The sequence below is a fragment of the Acomys russatus genome, chromosome 5, assembly GCF_903995435.1.
Source record: "Acomys russatus chromosome 5, mAcoRus1.1, whole genome shotgun sequence".
Lineage (NCBI taxonomy): Eukaryota > Metazoa > Chordata > Mammalia > Rodentia > Muridae > Acomys > Acomys russatus.
The window spans coordinates 5,429,085-5,453,645 of NC_067141.1; positions in this window are offsets into that span (position 1 = coordinate 5,429,085).

Genomic DNA, 24,561 nt, shown 5'->3' on the forward strand with positions numbered 1-24,561 from the left:
TGGGCTAGGGAAGTAATGAATCATAAAAGATAACCTACTCCTGCCACTTTTCATAGGCAGTATAATCTCTGACTTCATTCTAAGCACTTATCCTTACACTTACCCACAGATATGTGTAAACCTCACTCCTTATCAAAGAAGCTTCTTTCTGAAGCAGAGCTCATTACAGAAAGCCACAACTGGCCACAATGCAGATGACAGCTGCTTTCAGGGTTCTACTTCCAACTGATACATCTACAGTGCAATCCCTATGCTCAGGGAACACCATGGAAGGAGAGGCAGAGACATTTTAAGAGCCAAATGACCAGAAGGTCTGCTGTGAAATGTTGCTTTCTGGCTGTGACAGGGAAGCTACACCCATGAAACACAGGGTCTTAAGCAACACTTGAACAGCTCCAACACCAGTTACTTTCCCAACCTAGGTAGGAGAAAGCACACACAGCCACTCCCAGATGAAAAGCTGTAGACAATCTATGACCAGTGAGAGAGGGGGAATTCATCTTTCCCAGGGGTGAACATCTTGACTGCTTATCCAATACCAAGTGGTCAGGCCGAAAACATATACACACAAGCAACACCAGTGTGATTCAGAGTCCTAAAGTCACCATGGCTCTGATGAAGCACTGTGACCAAAGTGAAATGGGAAGAGAGTGTGTATTAGGCTTATGCTTCCTCATCACAGAAGGAAGTCGTGACAGGCACCTAGGGCAGGAACCTAGAAGCAGGAGATGGTGCAGAGGGGTAGGAAGAATTCTGCTAACTGGCTTGCTTGCCATGGCTTGCTCAGTCTGCTTTCTTCTAGGACCCTGGACCACTCCCGCAGGAATGGAGCCACCCACAATGGGCTGATTGCTCCCCCATCAATCACTAATTAATGAATTGCCCTAAGGCTTGCTACAACCCAATATTACAGAGGCATGCTCTCAATTGCCTAGACTCTGATGAGTCAAGCTTGTGTTAAGCTGACATAAAACTAGCACACTAAGAAAGCTGCATTTATATATTTATTTATATATATGCATATACATATATATATAATAGTTAAAGTAAAAGAGGTTATACATTTGAGAGGGAGTGGGGGGACATGGGAGGGCTTGAAATAAGGGAACAATGTGGTTATTTTAATTAAATTTAGAGGAAAACAGATCTATAAGCTAAACAAACACCACAGACATTACATACATGTAATATGTGTGTGTGTGTAAAAATATGAATATACTACAGCCTACAGAAATAACTTACAGACCAGAAAACAAATTAAGACAAGTTCCAAGCTTGCAAGCTTTTACAAGAGCTAAATAACAGAATGTGTATCTTTAACGAGCATGTCCATCTGGGTACCACAGTAGTTTAGTTAAAGTAAAAGATTTTTTTTTTCTTATAAAACAAGTAAATGCTATGGGAAGCACTGCATGGTGCCACCAAGACCAGAATCCATATTGTTTTGCTTACCTGCATTGTTATCTTAGTATGAATTTCTTTTCCTTTCTTGTAATCTTCAATATTTCTTTTATTTTAATTTATTTCTCTTTCATATATTATATCCTGACTGCAGTTTCCCTTCCCTCCCCTCCCCCTAGTCTCTTCATCCCACCTCCCTCTCCCCAGATACACCTCCTCACCTCCATGTCCCTTCAGAAAGAGGCAGTCCTCCGAGGGACATCAACCAAACAGAACAAGCTACAGTAAAACCAGGCACATAACCATCATATCAGACAACCCAGCAGGAGGAAGAGCGTCCCCAAAGCAGGTAAGAGTCAGAGATAGTCCCCGCTCCCACGGGTAGGAATCCCACAAGAACACCAAGTGACGCAATCATAGTGTATGCAGAGGGCTTAGGTCAGACCCACACAGGCTCCCTAGCCTCTGTAAGCCCTTGTGAGTTGATTCTGTGAGCTAGAGCAAACACTGCTAGAAACAAGGGACACAATGCCCGAACAGATCATCTTCTCTAACCGGGCTAGGCCTCAAGTACAGGGATGGGGACAGCAACCCAGCCACAAAATCTTTAATCTACAGTTGGTTCTGCCTGCAGGATATGATGCTGAAACCAGAGCCTAGCATGACTGCCATCAGAGAGACCAGAGAGGCTTCACCCAGCAGCCAATGGGAGCAGATGCAGAGTCCCACAGCCAAACATTAGGCAGAGCTCAGGAAGTTCTTTGGAGAAGCAGGAGGAAGGATCAGAGGAGCCGGAGGATGTCTGTTCCTTTTAGTCATGAAGTGGCTCCTGTAATCCGACTGTTACATCTACATTCCAAACAGAGAAAAAGAAAAGGTGAACAGGCAGCTTCCTCACAGCTCGGTCAAACACACCTCTGCCTGTGTCTCCCTGGTCAGAGCGTTATTACTCATCCACCTTTAGCCACAGACAAGCTCTTTTGGGTCCATTACCACTCTTTAAGACAAAATGGTGTTGATCAGGACGGATGGGAGAATGGCTATAAAAAAGTATTCACAGTGTCTGCTGCTGTGGGGTGGTACATAGCAGCTCCCACTACACAGCACATACCTCATATGAATTATATATCATTACAACAGAAACAGTTCATGATTTTTCTCCAATTTCAGCCCCTTTGGGACTGCTGCCTGACCCTAAAGTCACAGTCTCCTATGTGCAGGCAGCCTCTCTCAGACCGCTGAGTGCCTGCTAGCGTCACCCTCTCGTGTGGTTCATCTTCTCTTTCCTATTTGTCCATCTTACTGGCAAGAATCAGCCTTGGGTGGTTTTAACACCTCCCAGGATCACTCTGCAGACCCTCCTGTCCTCACCTACTGACATGAATTGCCTCCATGGCCAGCATTGCTGTGTCATGTCCCTTTTAACGCAGGAGCCTATATGTTCTTGGGAAGTCACTTGTGAGGCCCAGAGAAGTGAGAGTTCTGCAGACATTTATCCTTCCTCCCTCTACAATGCATAGAGGCCTGCAGATGTCCTTCACACGGATCTCTGCAGTGCCTGTTGCAGCCACACATGCTCTGTCACCAGGGAAGAACCCATGGGAGCATGCTAAGAGGGGTGATGAGCTCTCTGGGGTCCGTACTCCACTTCCTCTCCAAGGGGTAATTTCATGCACTAGAGCCCTTGCCAAGCAAATCCCACTTCGGCAAACAGCCATCTCTAAGTTCTCTTATGCCCAGAAAGAAGCAGAAACAGAAGGAGTTAAGAGGAAAAGGGGAAATAAGGAAGAAAGAGAAGAGTGGAAGAAGAGAGGAAGGGAGAGAGGGAGAAAGGAAGAAAGGAGGGGAAGAAAAGAGGAACAGGAGGGAAGGTAGACAGGGAATTAATGGAAAAGATGGGCCTGTGTAGCTGACATTTGATACTTTGTGGGTTCCTTTCTCTTTTCCACCCTCCTCTCCCCTTCCAACTCCACTACACTAGGTAGGAGAAAAAGGATAGGGGGGAAAGGGGACATCAATATCATTAGACTACTTCTTGCTGATTAGGGCCATTGAGTTCCTGGGGTAGGGGCTTGCTTCACCCTTCAGGATATTTAATTTTTTCTTCTTGTCCATGGGTGCATGACCACTTGATAAACTGCAACAAAAGGAACGAGCAGACAGCAACCAGGGGCAGCAGCAGGAGCAGCAGTGTCACATCCCCTCTCAGGGCTCTCGAATTTATACACCCCCTCAAGAGCCCCCAGAATTCCAAATGTCATACACTTGCACACTTGCAGAGACTCTCTGCAGCTGGCAAGATCATGCTCCTGTTAGAGCATGAGGCAAGTCGTAGTCAGCTGCTGTGGACAATGTGAGGCAGCCCCATATCACACACATGGGATTAAAGCAAAAACATTCCCATAACATTTCTGTGTTTTTAAAGAAACGAAAAATTCTCACTACAGGGATTGGTGATACTTAGAGGGGTCAGAATAAGGTGTGGGGGAGGTATTGATGTCATTACAGTGCATTGTATACAAGTATGAAATTATCTGAATACATATTAATAAGAAAAAAGAGTAAGCAGGACAAACACAAATACGAGCTATGTCCTAGGAGTTCTGAGCCTGGGTTGTGATGTATGCATCTTACAGATGGGAAAATGAAGGTACAGAGGGAGGACATCCTTCCTCCATGTTCACGGAGCAACGTGGCCAAACAGGGTTCCAAGCTTCTTCCAATGTCCATGTTGACATGGGATCCTCATGCCTTAGTTTCCCTAGCTCTGAAACCGAATGCTAGAATGCAGAGCACTGAGGACATCGTTACCTCTATATCCTAGTTAACTCACCTGCTGGGTAGCAAACATACTCTGGATGCATACCAAGGACTAAGTTTCCATAGACATGCTACTCTCAGTGATAGAGGAATTCTTGATTCCTTCAGGATCCGTGAAATGGGACTTAACCTGCATTAACCTACTTACTCTGGAGCAATCCTTTTACCACCCGGGACATTTGTTCTCAAAGATTTCTACAATCAATTTTGGTTGCATGTAATGAGCGCTTCCCTCAAATATGGTACAAAGAATCTGCTTAAGTTTGCCATGAATTGGGACAAGAGCATCTCCAGAAACTTTTGTGTGCTCTGAGTCTCTTGGCCACACTGATCCTGCCTGATCAGAAGCTGGAGATTGACCAGTTCACACAGTCTTGTGACTGACTAAACAGGGCCTGTTTCGCCTGACTTCTCTCAGACTGGTTGGAGAAGGAACAGGACTGTTGAATCAAATGAAGACTCAGCACCTGTGTGAACTTAGCCATTCTCCCTGGAAGCTCACATCTAGAGTCCCAGAAGAAGCAGAGATGGAGTCAAAGATGAAGAGCAAGGTACCATGATCTTATTTACTATCAGACGCCAGAAAGGGTGGTGAAGAAAGATGGGAAGGAAGATGGGTCCAGCTGTATAGGGAGATAAATGGATGCAGACCAGGATCTGTTCAAAATGAGACCAATGTGGATATTTAGGCTTCATTTTGAGGGTCTCTGGGGAAGGTAGCTAGTTGACTCCCACCCCCCACACACACACTCATATGCCTTGTCTTGAGTTTGATATTACTATGATAAACACCATGACCAAAAGCAGTTTGGGAAAGAAAAGGCTTATTTGGCTTACATATCCTAAGTCACAGTCCACTGAGGGAGGCCAAGGACGGAACTGAGAGTAGGAACCTAGAGTCGGGAGCTGAAATAGAAGCAAGGTGGGGACTCTGCTTACTGATGTGCTCTCCATGGCTTTCTAAGCCTGATTCTTATCACACAGGACCACTGCCCAGGAGTGGCACCACTCACAATAAGCTGGTATCTCCCCTGTCAATCATTAATAAAGAAAATGCCCCCACAGACTTGCCTACAGGCCAATGGTGGCAAACTTCTCAGCTAAATTTCTCTGTTTTCAGACGATTCTAGCTTGTGTTAAGTTGGCAAAAACAAAACAAAATGAAACAAACAAATAAACAAACAAACAAATAAACAGAAACCAAAACAAAACAAAAAAGCAAGAACTTTCCCGGAGCACACAGGAATGAAATCATGGTGAGAATGACTACCGAGTGTTCCCGACCCGTGGGTTCAGTTATTCGTGGAGTGGCGAGGAGGGTCGCGACCTGTGAATAAAGAATGGACGAAAGAGAGACACGAGCCCAGGAAAAACTTTGCTTATCGAGGGCCGTTTATTGTAAGGGGGTATCCAAATTTATAATAAGCTTCTGAAAGGGCGGGGGTAGGAAGGAATGCAGTGGGGAGTTACAAAATCTTCTGGGCCAGGCCCAAGGACAGCAGGTGTGGAGTGGGGCGATAATACAGAAGTCTCGATACACCGAATGTTCTCTTTCTCAAGGTCAGGCTGGATCTTTGTGGTAGCCAGGCAGAATAATTATCTCAAGTATGCAGACAGTGTGGCTTTCAGCCAGCAGGGCCTCTCAGCCACTGGGGCAGGTCAGGCAAGGTTCTATGGCTCCTGACAACCGAGGAATTGGAGGCCACAGAAAACTAGAAGTACGCACCTTGTTCAAAGGTCTTCTAAGCTCCCTGTTTGCCCAACACCAATTAGGTAATGTGGCAAGACTTGCAGGAGGCGTTTGGCATTCAGCACAGTGTGACCTCTGCTGAGAGTCCACGTCAGCAATGGCCTCCCAGTCTCTCAGTTCTGTGTTTGTATCAGGCCTCTGACAGGAAAACCAAGGGTGGAGAATAAGCGTCATTAAGGCTGCCATCACTATTTGGTGACTAGCTACTCTGTGCAAGCCCCTCGCCCAACCCAACACCCTCCAAGCCCCTCACCTCCCAATCCTCCCACCCCTAGACAGAGAGGCTTGGTTTAGTCTGAGCAGGGACACAGATGTGGTTTTGTTTGGGGATGGGCTTATTCTAATCACACTGGGATTAAAAAACTGACACTAGCCATGGATCCGATCTGCATGTGTTCAGGGTGGGAGGAGCTAATGGGGGTCTAGCCTGTCATCTCTGAGAAACTTGGGAAACCAGAGGCACGCACACCTCCAACAAAGATCCCACTCTGGACACCCAACCAGAGTAGAGTTGTACAGCCTTGACTAACCAAGTAGGGGAGGCGGATCCAATTAAAGTGGCCACTGCAGGAATTTAATAATCAGGGGACCATTTACCGGGAGAGCTCCAAATTGGAGAAACTGGCCTCATTTCTGAACAGAGAAACGTTTGATGTCAGACATCTGACTCAGTGCCGAGTTCTCAGCCAGCTCTGCAGAAGGGCTGCATCTCAGGGAGCATCCTTTGAAGGAGCCAGGGCTGTCAATGGAGTTGTACTAATTAGGCAACAGGAGTGGGCCCCAAATGCCCATCTTCATTTGCAATTCAGCTTGTCTCTAATTTGCCAAATATAAAACATCCTCTCTGGAAAATCACATGCATCTTAGTGAGAGAGATATCCTCACCTGCCAGCTAGGAAGCACTTAAGATACCAAGTAATTGCTGACTGTCCATTTCATCTGATGTAGGCAGACACTGTTCTGGCCAAGCTGGAGTAAGATGCTCATGCTAGCACGTGTAAGACACGGGGACTCACTCACGCTAGCACGCGTTCTGCCACAGAGCCACACACTCATGCCTCTATGGCTTGGATTTCCATTTTACAGATAAGGAAACTGGGACTCAAGGAAATAAAGCCCACTGCATGCCCCCAGTCAATCACAGGGCTGGTGAGGGACAAAGACAGGACAGTGACTTCATGTAGAGACAGTGGTTCTCAGCTAAGGTGCTTGCTCTGTGGGGATTTCAGCATTGTCCAGAGACAATTGGATTGCCAAAGCTTGAGGGCTATGGGAGAGCAGTTTTGTGTGCACACCAAGTAGAAGCCCAAGATGATGGTAAACTCCAATAGTGCAAGCAGCAGCCCAGAGTGCAGAAATCTGTGGGATACAGAAAGGGCTTCAGAACCCAGATGTGTGTGGTTAGCCAGAATGAGAAGGCTTTGCACCTTCCGGTTGCCAACAGCTATGTGATCTGAGCAAAGTCACTCAATTTCTCTGAGCCTCGCTTATCATCATACTTAAAATAGAAAATGAAGAATCTGCCAGAGAATGCTAAGCCCTCCCTCCATTACCCCCTCCCTCCATTACCCTCTCCCTACCTCCCTCTTCAGAAGCTATCAGGTGTGCATCTAGAAGTTTATAACCTGAGCAAGACCATTGGCTAGTTGTAGGACCACACTCCCGAGAAACTCCATCTTGCATTAAGAAATCCTTCAGCCTTGGGTTTGAAATCACATGATGCTGACAGACAAATTTTGATATCTTTGTATTCCTGGAATTATAAATTTATCTGCTGAAATAAAATATATTGATCATTTCTCATTTAAAAAACACCATGCAGCCTCACTTTCAGGGAGATACTTGGGGTTCAGCATTAACCCAATTCACACACAGAGAAAGTGAGGTTCAGGCTCCACACTCCCCTTCCAGCAGGTTCTCTGTACTTTGCATTCTTCAGTTATGTCACTGTGACTGGGTGTGAGTGACATCACCCAGGATTGGTGTTCCAACATGCCCCGGCCAATCACAATATCCTGTCTTCTTGGGCAAAGCTGGTTGGGCCAGAAATGTGCACATGACCTACTTTGACTTGTGAGATAAAAGAGGTCACCTCTTTCATGGGAACAAATGGGGAGATGCATCCTCTTTCTGTCACTTCCATGAGCCAGGAGGACTTAGGAGTAGATCTGCCATAGGGAAAGTCAGCCTGTGTTTCCAGCTGCTGGACTAAGTGCAGACACATTCTTTGAGCCTCTGAGTACAACCATGCCTGACTCCTGGTCTTTTCATTCACATGAGAGTCCCAGAAGCCTCTTTTTTCAGATATGTTTATGTCCCTAGGGAACCAATTCATTCTGAGGAGCACAAGTAAGAGTTTAAGTTCTCTGACTAAGCCAGAGACTAAGGTGGATCTGGTCCAAAATTTAACTCCTGCTCTATTGCATATGCTCTTTTTATAGAAGCATGACACTATGCATATAAATATCTATATAGGAAGAGAGTGAGATAGGTGTAAGGGGGGAGAAAGAGACTGAGGAAGGGAGGAAGGGAGAGAGAGAGAAACACTGGCTTGCAGATGGGTAAATGTCCACAAACATACCGGTGACCATCCAGTGAAGACGTGGCACTGACTCCTCAGGCCCCTGCTATCTCTTCTTCTTCTTCTTCTTCTTCTCTGTCTTTTCTTCTTCTTCTTCTTCTTCTTCTTCTTCTTCTTCTTCTTTTTCTTCTTCTTCTTCTTCTTCTTCTTCTTCTTCTTCTTCTTCTTCTTCTTTTTCTTCTTCTTCTTCCTCTTATTCTTATTCTTATTCTTATTCTTATTCTTATTCTTATTCTTCTTTCGGTTTTTTGAGACAGAGTTTCTCTGTGTAGCCCTGGCTGTCCTAGACTCACTTTGTTGACCAGACTGGCCTCGCACTCACAGTGATCCACCTGTCTCTGCCTCCTGAGTGCTGGGATTAAAGGCATGTGCCATCACGCCCGGCTTATCTCTGCTTCTTGAGCTTAATCACCCTCCTCACTTGTAACACCACTGGTTAGTTTTGTCTCTTTAGTTTTCAGTCAGTTGCTTCATTGTATTGACTTATGGCCCTAGCAGTCAGAGAAGGCATGGCTGGTTCTTTTCTACTCTGTCTTTGTGGGGTCAAGTCTCTAGGGTAGACAACCTCAAAGCATAGCTGGGGTCCCTCCAACACCTCTTTGCCTGTGTGCTCTCTCCAGCCCAGGCCCTGATGGTGGAAACACTCCTCATAAGGGTTCAGAATTTCACTGTGTGCACCCCAGGGGAAACATCAGGCTGATGCTACATTCTGCCTGTGATCCACCTCCAAAAGCTACTCACCCTCTCTCAGAGCACAGTCACAGCTTGCATGGAGTCAAGAACAGATAAGGAACCACCTACTGGTGGCAGGGTGTCAGTCTCACAATAGTGGAGGATGCTCCATCTGCTCTTGAGATGTGTGTGGAGGAAGCCTGAGCAAGGTGTCCCCTGCTGTCCCTTTCGCACATCATTCATAGCTGTACTGATGCTACTGTGAGTATTGACATTTTGTTTGTTTCTGGTACTGTATTGTATCCTTACATGTGGCCCTAGAGTGGACATGCTGTCCGTTTGACTTGAGCCATTATAAACACCAACACCGTGAGCACTCCTGAGTGTGTTTTCTGGTGGCCACGCACACTCATCTCTGTGAGCAAGCCAGGTCGTGGAACATGCATACAAGCCCTGAAACATCTTTTGTTATTGTTTTGAGGGAGTCTGATCTCAAACTCCTGTTCTTCCTTCTTTGGCCTCTTGAATGCTTGGAACACAGGTATGTACCATCATACCCTGCGTGGCATGTGATCTTCTGCAGTGGCTCTTGAGCAAATGTACACTCCAGCTGTGACAGAGACTCCCACCAGCACTCATTTTCAGCAGCACTTGGTATTTTCTTCCATTTTTGGTTAGACCGTTCTAGTGTGTGGTGTTCTTGTGTCCTTTTAAATATGACCAGTAAATCCTGTTTTATCTGAAACCATGTCCCACCTTTTGTAGGTAATCAGATGGTTTGTACTTAGAATAATGGTTGAGTGGTAGTGATTTGAGGGCACTGCGCTGTGTCATGAACTGTTAGTAAGGACCTGCAGACTCTAGTCACTTCTTTCCCGATGGAACACATAGAGAGGGAGCAAACAGGACTGACCAGTGCCCCTTGGTGGGATAGAGCAGGGGCACATTTACCAACACCTGTCCATCCTTAGTAGTTACTTCTCCTCCACTGTCTGTCATCCTTTCACATTCATATATGAAGAGAGACAGCACAGCATCCAAAGCCACAAGGGAGGCCATTACATCTACCCAGACCTGGTGGTTTTGGAAGGGTAAAAATCTCTAAGAGTTCCATTTACCTTAAACTTCCAAGAGCAGACATTTCTAATGGGAAAGGGGATAAAGAGGAAAGACTGGACTAGGGGAAATGGTTGGCAGAATAATAGTCCCCAAAGATGTCCATATCTACTCAGAAAGCACTTATGTTAGTGTGCATGCCCCATGGGACATGTGTGGAGGCCAGAGGACAACTTCAGGGAGTGTTCTTCTTCCATTATGTGGGTCTCAGAGATTCAAGTCATACCATCTGGCTTGGCAGCTATGCCTTGACCCAGTGGCCTCTTAATGTCTACGTCTTAATCCCTAGGACCTGCAAACAGCAGATAAACTTCTAGATGTGGTTAAGAAAAGGTGATGAGGTAAGAAGACACGAAGGAAGGAGGGGAAAGAATAAAAGAGTGGGAAGGAGTGAAACTCTCTCTCCATAGACTCACTGCAGCTGTGGTTACCTACATAAGACCTACATAATCAAGCCAGCCCAACCCTGTCATAGATGGGTAGATGATCTCCAAGCCCTACCCCCTGCTGAGGACATACTGTAGTTTCTGGGGAAAGGAGGCCATTGTTTTCATGGAGTGGCCACGTGTAGGTTTCCTATGCCTCAGTGGATTAGATGGCTCCATAGCCATGTACATATAAACAGCACTAACTGTTTATAACCCTTTGTGAAGGGTTATAAACAAAATAAACACATAAAGTTGGGAGGATCCAAGTTGGGGGTAATATGGAGACAATTATAAGGAGAAAGGGGGTATAGATGTGATAACATTTTGTTGTATACATGTATAAAATTCTCAAAAATCAAGAATTTTTAAATTGAGTTGAGGTGGGGGGATTGGGAATCATCTGTATGATTCCTGTAAAGAAAAGAAGATACTGTACTGAAGGGTCAGAGCAGAGTCTGGTGATGGAAGCAGAAGTCGAAGGTTGCATGGCTGGCTTTGGAGTTGGAGGAAGAAATTTTCAGGAGCTAGCAAAGGCCAGAGCCATTTTAGGGTTCTGACCTCCAGAACCATAAAAAAAATAAATCTGTGTTGCTTAAGATGAAAAGCTTGGGCTCATTTGTCTCAGCAACAGTAGGAAACTAACCCAAGAGGAGAAATCATGAATGTTTACAGGATAAGAGCAAGATTAGAAAGATCTCCAAGGAGAGGAGGGATCATAAGTTAGAGAAGCAACTTTCTCCGAAGAGAGGTTTGTCTATGGACAAGAGCTAAGGAGAGCTGAGTGAGCGGCCCCAGCTAGCCTGTCTCTGCTGGTACTCATCTTCCCAGGAACAGTGGTGTGCTGGCTAGTTTTATATCAACTTGACCCAAGCTAGTATCATTTGGGAAATGGAACCTCAATTGAGAAAATGGCTCCACCAGATTGGCCTGTGGGCAAGCCTACAGGGTGCTTTCTTGATCAGTGATTGATGTGGGAGGGTCCAGGGTTTGTGGGTGGTGAGACTCCTGGGGTTGATGGTCCTGGATGCCAAGAAAGCAGACTGAACATGCCACGGGGAGCAAACCAGTAAGGAGTGATTCTCTGTGGCGTCTGCTTCAGTTCCTGCCTTTAGGTTCCTGTCTTGAGTTTGTGCCCTGACCTTTTTTTTTTTTTTTTTTGATGATGGATTGTGATGTGGTGGTAGAAGCTGAAACAAACCTTTTCCTCTCCAGGTTGCTTTTTGGTCATGGTGGTTTTTAATCACAGCAGTAAAACAAGGGGCACTTAGAGGGAACTCCTTGTTCTCAGCAACATCCAGTGACCTGAGCGACTAACAGTGTTGCTACCATCGGCTCCTTGATTCAATCCTTAGGTTTGTCTGGCTAGAACATTCTATAAGGCACAGTCTTCCCACACTTCACCTCTGAGGACTAGATAATATACTGTGGGTACCAGGCAGCCAGCACACACGAAAAGCAGTGTGTGTGTGTGTGTGTGTGTGTGTGTGTGTGTGTGTGTGTGTGTGCAAATGCCATGCTCAATATTCTCCATGCAGGACCCCTGGTGAGGAACTACTTTCTTGCAGCTGAGATGCATGAGACCTATAAGAATCACTGAAGGCTTGGCAGCTTGCAAAGTTTTCAGCTGGTTTTAGTCATCGTTTCCACTTCAAAATAGAATACGCGATTGAAAGTCCTCAGCAACCAGTCACTGAAAATCAAAAGTGATGATGGCTAGAAAGTAAAAAGTGTCACACCCCACACCTTCCTTGCAGGGATGAAGTTTTCCAGTGGGAGGTGGGTGGTGTCCACTGGATCTGGTCACCTCATTCTGCTGGAGAGATTTGTGCACCACACCAGGCTGCCCAGAATCGTATTTTAAACTCACACACTTATGTTTCTGCGGCTGTTGCTGCCACACTACAAGCAAAGTAATGTGATTATAAATCTTAGAGGCATGAACTGGCAGGACCTCTGAGTTTCGTTTTTTCATCTAAGAGATTTTAGCAGGCCCACAGTATTTCAATATGTATTTCACCTTTATTTGATTTCATGGACAATTGGTTCTTTCACAAAGCAAAAGAAAATAAAAAGCAGTCTATGCTATTGCCCCTTCTTCTGAGCATGGATTTTTTTTCAGGAAAGGAAAGCCTATTGGAGTGTGGGGGACTGACTTGGGAGCCCATCTCCCCTGCTCTTAACCTTGACAGCAAGCCTGCAATGCTCCCTAAGGTTTCCCAGGCACTGTCAGGACTGCATCCACACCGGCGAGCACTGGGAATGTAAACAGTAGGTAACTGCTACCTGGTCTCCTCAGAGCAAGAGAAACTGGCCATCTCTGTTGAATAGCAATTTAAGAGAAAATGCAACCAACGAGATACAAAATCAGGAAGGAGGAAAATAAAAATGGGATACATGAAACGAAACAAATTGATGTGTTTCTTCCCTCCTCTGACTAGAGACTGGGTACCACTCTCAGCACAGCTGAGGAGAGCTTCTAGGAATGTGGAAGGACCCTCCTTGTAAAACTCAAGAGCAAAGGGTTTAATCCACCCGAATGGCTCTGTGTAGATGGTCGAGGTGACAGTGATGATGATAATGATGCATTTAATGAACTATTAAGTTTTGTCCTGCTAGGAATTCTCATGCATTGCTGCATGTAATCTACCACAGCAGTTCTCAATCCTCCTGCAGTTCTTTGTGTTGTGGTGACCCGCCCCCCCCCCGACAACCGTAAGCTTATTTTTGTTACTATTTCATAACTGTAATGTTGCTACTTCTATGTAAATATCTGTGTTTTCTGATGGTCTTGGGCAACCCTGTGGCAGGGTCATTGGCTCCCAAAAGAGGCCGCAACCCACAAGGTTGAGAGCCATCAATCTACCATCTAAGCATGCTTGCCTTCCAAGGGTGTGGTGTGAGACTCTGCAGGACACATCACCATGCATGATCTGGGACCTGGAACCGGGCAGTGTAGCTCCGAAAGCCCATGCTCTTGCTGCTTCGTTTTCATCTTTCTAAAATTGAGTAAAGCTGGTAATATTTCCATCTTAAAGATGAGGAAACTGAGGCTCAGAATACTTAAGTGAGGGTGATTTTACCACAGAGAAGTAAGACCCAACTCAGGCTGGAAAACACGTCCTCTCCTTCCTCAAAGAGCTGGCTGAATGGAGATTATATACTCGACGTCTTGGAACATTGTATGTGGTCTGGAAGTCCAGCCAGCACCTTAGACAGCAGAGCAAACGTTCACAGTTCCTGCAGCCAATCTCATGCCTGTAATGTGATGACCTCACTGAACATGTAAACTGTAAACCTGGCTGTCTGACAAGCATCTGCTCCACCAACTACCCAACTGTATTACCACCTCGGAGGCTCAACTGTCTTCTTCCTTATCCATTCTCTCTGGCCCTAATACTTCAAGCTCTGACTCCCAGGGCTTCAGGTTCCCTGCGTCCCTGGACAATAGTGACCATTGCTTGATACAAGAGGGAGAAAGGAGAGAGGGGGAGGGGCAAGAGCTTTTATGTAGGCCCTGGCTCTGGTGTTATGAAGGCTGGGCTGCAACCCTGTCCCCCAACCCCCTACTCCTTTTCATATGTGACAGCAGCTCCCTCTTTTAACCCCATCCATGGCCTCTACTGCTTCTCCGTTCTTGCCATTGCTTGGGCTGCTGCCCTCTGTACACCCACCCGGCTAGGCTGCTCCCCTGGGAGAGTGCACATGCCTTCTTTGTTGTCTCAGTATGAGGCATGGGAAGCTACAAGGAAACATCGCATAGACAGTCACCATTCACAAGAATGAAGGACGGGAACAACTTGAGGAGGTACAGTGTCCTCAGACTTCTGCTTGCTCCCAGCACTCAACAGAGTGCCTGGCAGCACCCTCCATACAGCTGTGTGTGCCTGTAACTCCAGCACTGCATGGACAGACAGGTGAATCCCAGCCTGTCTCATCGAAACCTCAGCAAGAGACCTTTGTCTCAAAAACAAGGTGGTGGCACCCACACATTGGTAAGTACAACCACAGCCACATATACCCTCACACACACACACACACACACACACACACACACACAAATACACGAAGAAAAATGAATGGAAGGACAGAGGGAGAGAGTGAAATTCCTGGTGGGATCTGGAATTAATTATTAAGCATAGTTTGTGCAAAGAGGCACTGATGTTTCTGTAAATAAGACCATCTCAGAGTGTGGTCATTTCTGCCACCTCAATTAAATTGAATTTGCTGAGTGCCAATTTATCTTAAGGCGTTATCCCCATTTTCTCTGACTGGTTTTGCAAGTTTAGTAGTTGGTATTCTTCCCCATATTAGCTCATATAGTTATGGAGTGTGTGTGTGTGTGTGTGTGTGTGTGTGTGTGTGTGTGTGTGTGTACACTTGTACTAGCCTGTCCATGAGGACATTGAGGCTGGCAAGAGCACCCTCCTGAGATTCTCAATTCTGCCCAGCAACAGTGACCACACCTGCTTTGTGAGCCAATCAGAAGAGACCGCTGGACCTCTCCCTCCTCTTCCCCCTCCCCTTCCTCCACCCTTCCCCCTCCCCCACTCTCTAGTCCTTTCCTTCCATCTATCAGCCTTGCCACACTTGCAGGTCACCGTGCTCTCCACACCACCAAATGCCAGGCAATTGATTGACTGCAACACTCAATTTCAACCCAGCAGAGGACCTGGCAGGCCTTTGATCAATATTTTGCACCACAGACCACTTCCCTATGATAAATGCACTAGTTGAGAGGAAGAAGAGATTAACCTTCCAGCACGGGTGGCAGACAGCAACTAGGAAAAAGATGGCTCAATTCTATCAGAAAAAGAGGATGGGGCCTATTTCCTGGGCTCCCTGTGACCATATTTCAGCTTCGAACAACCGTGAATGCGAAGCAGACACATTCCTAAAGCGTCTTGGAGATTTCTGCTGCCAAAGCCAACCGGGTTACACATCTTCTCCATTAACCTCTACCCGTGTTTGGCTCAAAGGAAGCAAGGAAGGAAGAAAAAAGGCATCAGAGGGCGCAGGTGGGATAATATATATGTACTTAGGGCAGCTGATAGATGGGATCTGGGCGGAGGGCTGGGGCTGAGCTGGTGCGCACATGGAAGATGAAAGTCTCCAGGAAGAATTCTCTCCCCCCATAAATCCTTCCTGCTGACAAACAGAGCAGGAACAAGGTAATTCGCCACAGCGATGGAGCCCAGTTGCACTAGCAATCTTACAGCTCAACAGGCAGGGAGGAGGGGCGTTGGGACAGTGGCAGGAGAAGGCTCCTTGGTGAAGGGGCCATGTAGGAGCCCAAGGAGACAGGAGGCAGGTGCCAGGAGAACCCGGGAAAGATTAAATGTTACATGGAAACTACAGCAGGCCCATCGCCCATTCATTCATTTAAAAATAATTGTAGGCTGATAAGGAAACACATGCCTGTGGTGTGAGGATTTAGAAGGCTGAGATAAGAGAATTGCAAGTTTGAGGATAGTCTGGACTACAGAATGAGACCTTGACTCTAACTATCTAATTAGTTAATTACTAAAAAATTTAAATACTCCATCTGGTAGAGAGAAATGACAGCAGCAGTTAGCATCTTCAGGCTCTTTGGGAATTCTATGTGCTCCACTAGCGAGCAATGGACAAGCACCAGGCACCCTACAGGCACTAAACTTTCAGTATGTCACGCTCACAAAACCCATCCTCCTCTTTGCAGATGAGGTAACCGATGCCTAGCGATTTGATGTGACTTGTTCAGCAGCACATAAGTGGCGGGCCGATGTCATTTCCAGTGCAGGGGACTGCAATGCCTATTTGCACATATCTTTTTGGGTTGACTCTAACTGCTGAACTATTTAGAGGACTGGTAAGCCTTCCCAGAGGACTCAACAAGCCAGACTAGCTGGATCTGAGCAGTTGGTGTGGCGGTTACAATGGTGCTGAGTATGGGACTACCACGGGAAACATCCTGATGATCTTTCTGAACCTGTTCTAAAGGACCTGGTTGCCTAAGGAGTTTGCCTGACAGCTCCAGAGAGTGCCCCAGTTAGACACTATCACTGTATCTCTTAGCGGGCAGCTGTCAATCTTAAAAAAAAAAAAAAAAAAAAGACTGTACTGCTTAGTGATAGGGACATGAGTTTCTTCCATTGGCCTGGTTTTCACGTCTCGTCTCTCTTCTATCTCAGGGCTTGACACGGTGAGGGCTGTGCCACTGGCTTTTAAGTCTCCAGGTCACAGGCCTCCATACACAGATGGATCAGTTGCTCAGAAGCAAAGCCGCACTCCAGCCCTGTGGCACTGAGGCAGGCCCTGACCTTGTTCTGGCCTGGGGCCCGGGGTAGGGGCAGACACAGAAATGGGCATGTGTTAGGGTTAAGGTGAGGCCTTAAGCTTACATTGAGACACGTACTGAAACGTGACCTAAAACCAGATTCAGCCCACAAGAGAGCCCCAAAGGAGTCATACATATAGAGAACAAAGAAAAAAACAAGATGAGCTCTGTGCGCCAGACCCGCAATCACAGCTACTCTGGAGGCTGAGACAGGAGGATTCCAAGTTTGAAGTCGGCCTGGCCTTTAGAGCAAGTTCAGGCCTAGTTTAGGCAGTTTAGTGATAACTTGCCTAAAAATGAAATGCAACCAGAAGCCTGGCCCTGCATCTCAGCAGTAGAGCATTCACCTAGTGTGCGTGGCGTGGTACACCGCCCGGAAATGAAAGAAGCAGAAATGGAACTCAGTGGACAAACGGCTTAGTGAACCAGTGTGAGGGGCTAAGTGTGGATCCCCAGAGCCTGTGCTAAAGCAGCTGTGGTAGCACGTGCTTATGATCCAAGCACTTCTACGGGGAGATGGGAAGGAGAGACAGGCAAATCCCCAGAAGCCTGTCTGTCAGCTAGCTGCCTCAGACAAGAGACCCTGCCCCTGCGTCAACCTAGGTGGAGGGCAAAGACTGACACCTGGGATTGTCCTCTAATCTCCGGTTGGCACTGTCGCATGTCACATGCTATCACTGAGCTGTTCCCGTACTATAACCAGACCACATTCATATACATAACCAGAGGTGGGGAGGGAGAGGGACAACACAGAGAATAAAGGGAGCGAAGAGGCAATAGGGGTACAACTTGACTATATTATAAACTGGAAACGAACCTAAGATTCCACATCAGATCTGCGGACAAACTAGTCAGAGCCTGTAGTTTAGGCTTTTACTGTCACTAAGATCCTCCCTGTCCCTCTTCCCCTCAACTGATGCTTAAACTTGTGACACCACCACCTGGCCATCGTAAGGAACAGCAGATGGAGGTTAGGGAGCTAGCACAGGCAGAGAAGAGCTATGCACAAATTCTCCCTTGTAGGAATAAAGGTCTGGAGTGGCAGTGGCATTGGCAGTATGCACTTGTATGTAACCTTCTGTCTCACCTATTGATAAATGTGGCACAGTCGCTGCCCTACACTAGGACCTAAGCAGTTTGGAAATTTCTCACGGAAAGAGAAAGATTTGGCTGTGTGAGATAATTGATGGTACATACATTAGTTTTCTGTTGCTGCCATAACTAGCCACCGGGCTGAAATCCAAGTGTTAACAGGCTTGCATTCTTTCCAAGGGCTCTAGGAGAGAATTTGTTTTTCTTGCCTTCTCCAGTGACCGAGAGATGACTCTTTCTTTGACCTATGATCTTTTCTTTAAAGTAAGCAAACTCCAGCCATCTCTCTCTCTCTCTCTCTCTCTCTCTCTCTCTCTCTCCCTCCCTCCCTCCCTCCCTCCCTCTCTTCCTCTCCCTCTCTCCCAACTACACTTACAAGAAACCCTGAAATTCTGCAGGGGCTATTGAGCCGCTCAGGTTACTTCCATCTTTAGGTTTCTGATAACATCAGCTCTCTCTTTAATCTCAATTCCTTCCCTCAGGTGACAGAATATTTTCTACTTCTTGTGGTAAGGATATAGTTACTGTAGACTGGAAGCAGGATAGCTGCTACCTTGCCTGTCCTTTTTATTCCCACCAAATAAGCATGTTGTCATCTCTCTATCACCCCCTTGAGTCATGGGTAGCAGAGGTCAGTCACATTAAGGAAACTTGTCCAGATGACATCACTAACAGGCTGACTCAGTAGAGGACAGCAACACAGCTGCCAAGTGTGGTGCTGAGAGCAAGCTAGTGAGTGCACTGTGTGCCTCATCATCCACAAAATGAGGGACAAACCAGCCCCAAATGGTGAGAATGAGATTTAAAGGATACAAACAGGGAATAAACAAGCACAAATCCCAAAGCAAGGGCCTCTGGAACCACCACACCCCTCTCAACTGTTCTGCGCCCTCTGCCCATCACTGCTTCTTCCAGACGTTTCTCATCAGACACTGGAAGCAAAATAATTACCTCTGCCTTTAGTTCCAGAACATCCATTGCCTTGTGTATGCCATGCAATTTTCCAAGTCACAAGCTAATTAAATACCCCAGCAAAAGGCTGAAAGTAGATTAAACATTGATGTGGGCATCTATCGATTAGTGCCTTTCCTTGACTTTTGGTGCTATGTTATCAATAACATTAAATAATCTCTTAATAAAATTTCCTCATCATATCACTGTCCTTCCTTGTTTGAGCCTTCCGGAAATGCAGTTGCACAGGGAATAAGCATTCCTTCTGAATGGTCATCAATAGATGCCAAATAGAATGCAAAGAACGGGAGAAAGGAGGCAGCTCAGCTTGTGGCTGTGGATTGTATTACAGTTCAAATAAATTCAGACAAACTATCCTAGACAGCACAAACACAGGGTGTGTAGAGCTCTGAGTCATTTCTGTTTGTTTGTTTAATTTTGAACAGGATCTGGCTGTCCAGTTCAGTAGCAATTCAGAAGGCATTTACTCAGTGTCTAATTATAACAGCTAACATTTATGCAGCTTCTCCAGGCAGGCACCATACCGAGACGTGACATGTGGACACCCAGTGTCTTCACACAGTCCTTCTAACCAATTGCGATGTCAGTCCTATCGCTATACTGTGTTATCCATAAGGGAAATTGGGCCAGGAGAAGTAGAGAAACGTGGGCATGGCAGCACAGTGGTAAAGGGCAGCAGCGGATTCAGCACAGGTCTGCCTGACTTGAGAGTCCTAACCACTGTGAAGCACGGCCCTCTTCATTGCTAAAGTCTGCTGAAATACCAAGAGGCAATGGTGGAAAAGGAGGCCCTTGCCCACTACAAGCTGAAAGCAGAGGGGGCTGGCAATGCCATTTGCACTTCAAAAACTTGAATTTTAAAATAAGTTATATGATCCCAAGCCCTAAAGATACAAAGAACACAATGCAGTGGGCAGCAGGAGACTTGTCATTCTTATCTCCCTTTCTTGGTCATAGGCCAGTCCACTAAAAGCTATATCCTCTTAGTATCTCCAACATGTCCATTCTAAAGCTAATGGAAGCCAGAAATGAGATTAAAAGACTATTTAACTCCCTGTTATTCATGTTGTCAGTGTTGAGCAGAGACACAGCAAGTGGAAGCCAGTGGTTAATCCCTTGAGTCAACTGAAAGGATTTAAGGGTAAGACCTCCCCCAAAGAGGATGAGGTCTGTCAGTCAACGTGGACTCCTTACTCTAACATCTCAGCAGCCAGCCACAGTTAAGTTGGCTTTACTGGGTCAAAAGGATCTGCTCCATACAGTCACTTTTCTGTCTGTGCCTTCCCCACTTAGACTCTTGGAACACTCCTCTCTCTGCGTCAGACTTTATGAGCGGACCACACTGTACCCTGATCCTCTCTCACACTAGAAGAGAGAGAGAGAGAGAGAGAGAGAGAGAGAGAGAGAGAGAGAGAGAGAGAGAGAGAGAGAGAGAGAGAGAGAGAGAGATTCATTTCTTGAACCTAGCCTTGGAAAATAGGAAAGTGGGATCTAGCTGTGTGACCAGGAAGGAAAGGAAACAGTTCAACTGGAACTACACCACTCTGCTTTAACTGTTTTCATGCAGGTCAGGGCCAAATCCCACGATGGCAAAAAGAAAACAGAAAGTCTGAGTGGAGTATATGGTCGAGGGTTCAGTTAGGGGAAATGCAAGCTCCTGACTGAATGGAACTTAACAAGACCTCACACAGAAGGTGAGACATGTTCAACTTGAGGGTGTCATCCTGCAAGATATCCTACATTATCCTGGCATTCCTTTGAGGCCAGGATACCATGATTGTTGTAGAAAATATTGTCTACTAATGTTTACTGTTATTAATAATCTATAATTATTGTGAAAGTTATTGTTAACCCACTACCATATCAATAAAAGACATAAACGCCTAATAGATTCTAATAAGCCTTATTACACCTGAGGCTGGGCAAATATTAGCCCCCTAAAGTACCTCGTTCTCTCCCATTCCCACATCCCAGGTCATTTACTCTAATCGTTGCTATTAGGGCCACTTCCCATCCAAAACACTATAAATACTTGCGCATGATTTCCATCTGGGCTGCTTCTCTCTAGCCACAACCAACCCTCAGAGTAAATTCCTGCTGGCCATGTGATTTTTCTTTGCTAACCCATCACAATCTCTTTCTCCTTCTCTTCTCTGGTCCCTGTTTCTCCTTTTTCCATCATTCTTCCGTCCTCCAAGCCCTTGAGCCTTGGCCATGCTTACATCACTTTTCCCTGCCCTACAGGCTTTTTATTCAGCCAATCAGGGATAATTTTGGAGGCAAGGCTACCAGGCATTACTTGAGGTATGTGATAGTCTGCTCATAAAAGACAGCAAGCAGACCTCGGGGAGCGAAATAATTAACAGTCAAATACATGATGATTGAATTTTTAAACTATACATGCACATATGAAATTCTCAAAGAATTAATAAAAGTATATTAAAACATCTAAACTAGGTTAACAGCTTCCAAACATGATTTTTATGAAACACAGGGAATTAAATTGCTTTAAAAAAAAAAAAGAATTTGGTACACATAAAAAAAAATTCCATAAGTTTTATGGATCAATGGATGGGTGCATGGATGGAGATAAGATATATGGTGATAATGATGGTGATGATGATTATGAAAATAGGCAGATAAATAGAGGATAGGCAGATCATAGATGATTAGATAGATAGATAATTAGATTGATAGATGATTAGATAGATAGATAATTAGATTGATTGATGATTAGATAGATAGGTAGATAGATAGATAGATAGATAGATAGATAGATAGATAGATAGATAGATAGATAGACAGACAGACAGACAGACAGACAGACAGACAGATTATAGATGGTTAGGTAATAGATACATGATGGATGCTGGACAGTGGTGTTATAGTGACTCTATACTGCACAAACAGGCACATGTGCACACATAATTAGAGCAGGTCCAGAAAAGCTCTATATAAGTGTCATGTACTGTATACAGACTCTCCAGGCAGTCTGGTGGGCTCACCTTTTGTTTTTTTTTTTTTTTTTTTTTTTTTTTTTTTTTTTTTTTCCTAACTTTTCTCTATTGGTAGGTTCTTGATTTTTTTGTTTTTTGTTTTGTTTTTTTTTTGTTTGTTTGTTTGTTTTGGTTTTTTTGGTATATTATTGTTCATAATATCCCCATACCCAATATCTACAAATAAGAAACAAAGTATGGTATGATCCTGCAATGAAATAATTCTTAGTAATAAAGAACACAGAATGGACGCACCATATGGAGAGACCTCAGAAATATGAAGGAAAGAAGCCAGAGGTGAAGCTGCATATACTAGGGCTAGAACGTGGCTCAATGTACAGGCCTAGCATGTGCCAGGCCCTGGATTCCATCTCTAAGCAGCACATGTGCACATGTGCACACACACGTGCACACACACACACACACACACACACACACACATGAACACATAAGGCATGCACCTAGTCTATATACTATATAATTCTGTTTATCTGAAAAAAATTCAGTTATGTAGACAGAAATCAAACCAATGGTTACACAAAGTGGAGTGAAGGGGAATAGCAGCCAGGAACTTTGGGGAGGGATGAAAATGTCCTCGATCAGCTTGAGTGGCAGTTACATAGTCATCTTCATTTGTCAAATATTATTGAACTGAACGTTCAACATGGGAACATGTCATTGAAGGGAAACTATACCTCAGTAAAAGTGACTTTTAAATCCTTTGTTCATCTCATGAAATTTTCCATGTCATTCAGAATGAATCCCAAAGTCCCTGGGAACATTGCAACAGCCCCATTACTGTTTCCTTCGGCCACCTTCTGTGGGGCACCTGGATCTCCCCAGATCTAATGCCCTCAAGAGGGACAGCCCCTATCCTTCATTCGCTGCTTTCTCTGGCATTGCTGCTCACTTGTGTCTTTCTCGATGACTGATTCATAACCCACCTTCCTCACTCACAATACATTACATTTCCTCAAGTTCTACTGATTATTAAAACACATCTCTAGGGTGGTGGTAAGTGTTTTCTGTGGAACTATGAGGACTTCAGCGCAACCTCTAACTCCCACATGAAAACCAGGGCAACACTGCCTGGGACCCCAGGCCTGGAAGACAGAGGCAGGCAGATCTCTGGAGCTCACTGGCCGTCCAGTCTAGCTAGTGTGGAAGCTCCATGCTCTGGACACTGTATCTAATGAGGTGAAAGGGCTGGATAGAAGACTCAGTCATCAAGAGCGCTTGCTGCTCTTCTCGAGGCCTCATGTTCAGATCCCAGCACTTATGTCAGGAGGCTCACACTATCCTGTAACTCAGATCCAGGAACTATGGCCTCTCTGAGCACCTACACATGCACGTGGTGTACTCAGTATGGCAAGCACACACATAAATAAAAATAAACATATCTAAAATCAAGGTGCAAAAGTAATGTAGGAATATAGCAAACAGCAACCTCTGGCCTCCACACATGCCCATGTGGACAAGCATATCCCTTCACACACATGCATGTATCCATACACGACACTCATGTGCGAGCATGCGTGCGCGCGCGCGCACACACACACACACACACACACACACGAGAGTTGCTCTGTAATAATTCCAATTCTACAGAAAAGGTGTAAACAGAGTTTATAAGAATGTCTGCACTCTATTAACCTAAATCCCCCCAAATAACAGCATCACTCTGTCCAATATATGACTAGGTGTGGTGGTGCATACCTGTGACCTCGGTTCCGGGGAGGCTAAGGCAGTCAAGGCTGCCCACTGAGTCTTGGTCTCAAACAAAGAAATGGCAGTATACACGTAGGTAACAGACACATGGGTCTAACATATGTGTAGCTAGGGACAAGTGTGTAGCTGAAGGCTGCCCATGCTAGTCTGTGAACCATTTCGGATGGGAAGCAGATGGCGTTCCCCATCGCTTCCACATACTCTCTACTTCCTAATAATCAGGGCATTCGCTCACTCAACCACCTTCCGAAGATCAAAATCTAGAGAGCAGATAGTACTGCACTCCTTCAAACCCCCAGATTTCACTCAGATTTCTTCAGTCATCTCACACTGTCCTTTCTAACACAACCAGTAACTGGCTACCTTTGAAACTCTAACTAATACATGCCTCTGCCCACCTCTCTCCTCTCCTGAGCTCTGCACGTTGTCTGTCGTACTGTTAATGAATGGAGTTACGTTTTTTTCTCTCACAAGTCCAGTTCAATGCTGCTTAAACGTGTTCCTAGATATTTTCATTTGTTTTTGCTGCTACTATCAGAAATGGTATCTGCTAATCTTTTATATCGTACCTTGCTGAATTCTTATATGAGCCCAAAATATGTTTTATCCAGTTTTCTATGCAGACAGCCATGTTATGTGCAAATAATGTCCCTTGGATCTCTTCCCTTATAAAATTTTAACTCCTTTCTGTA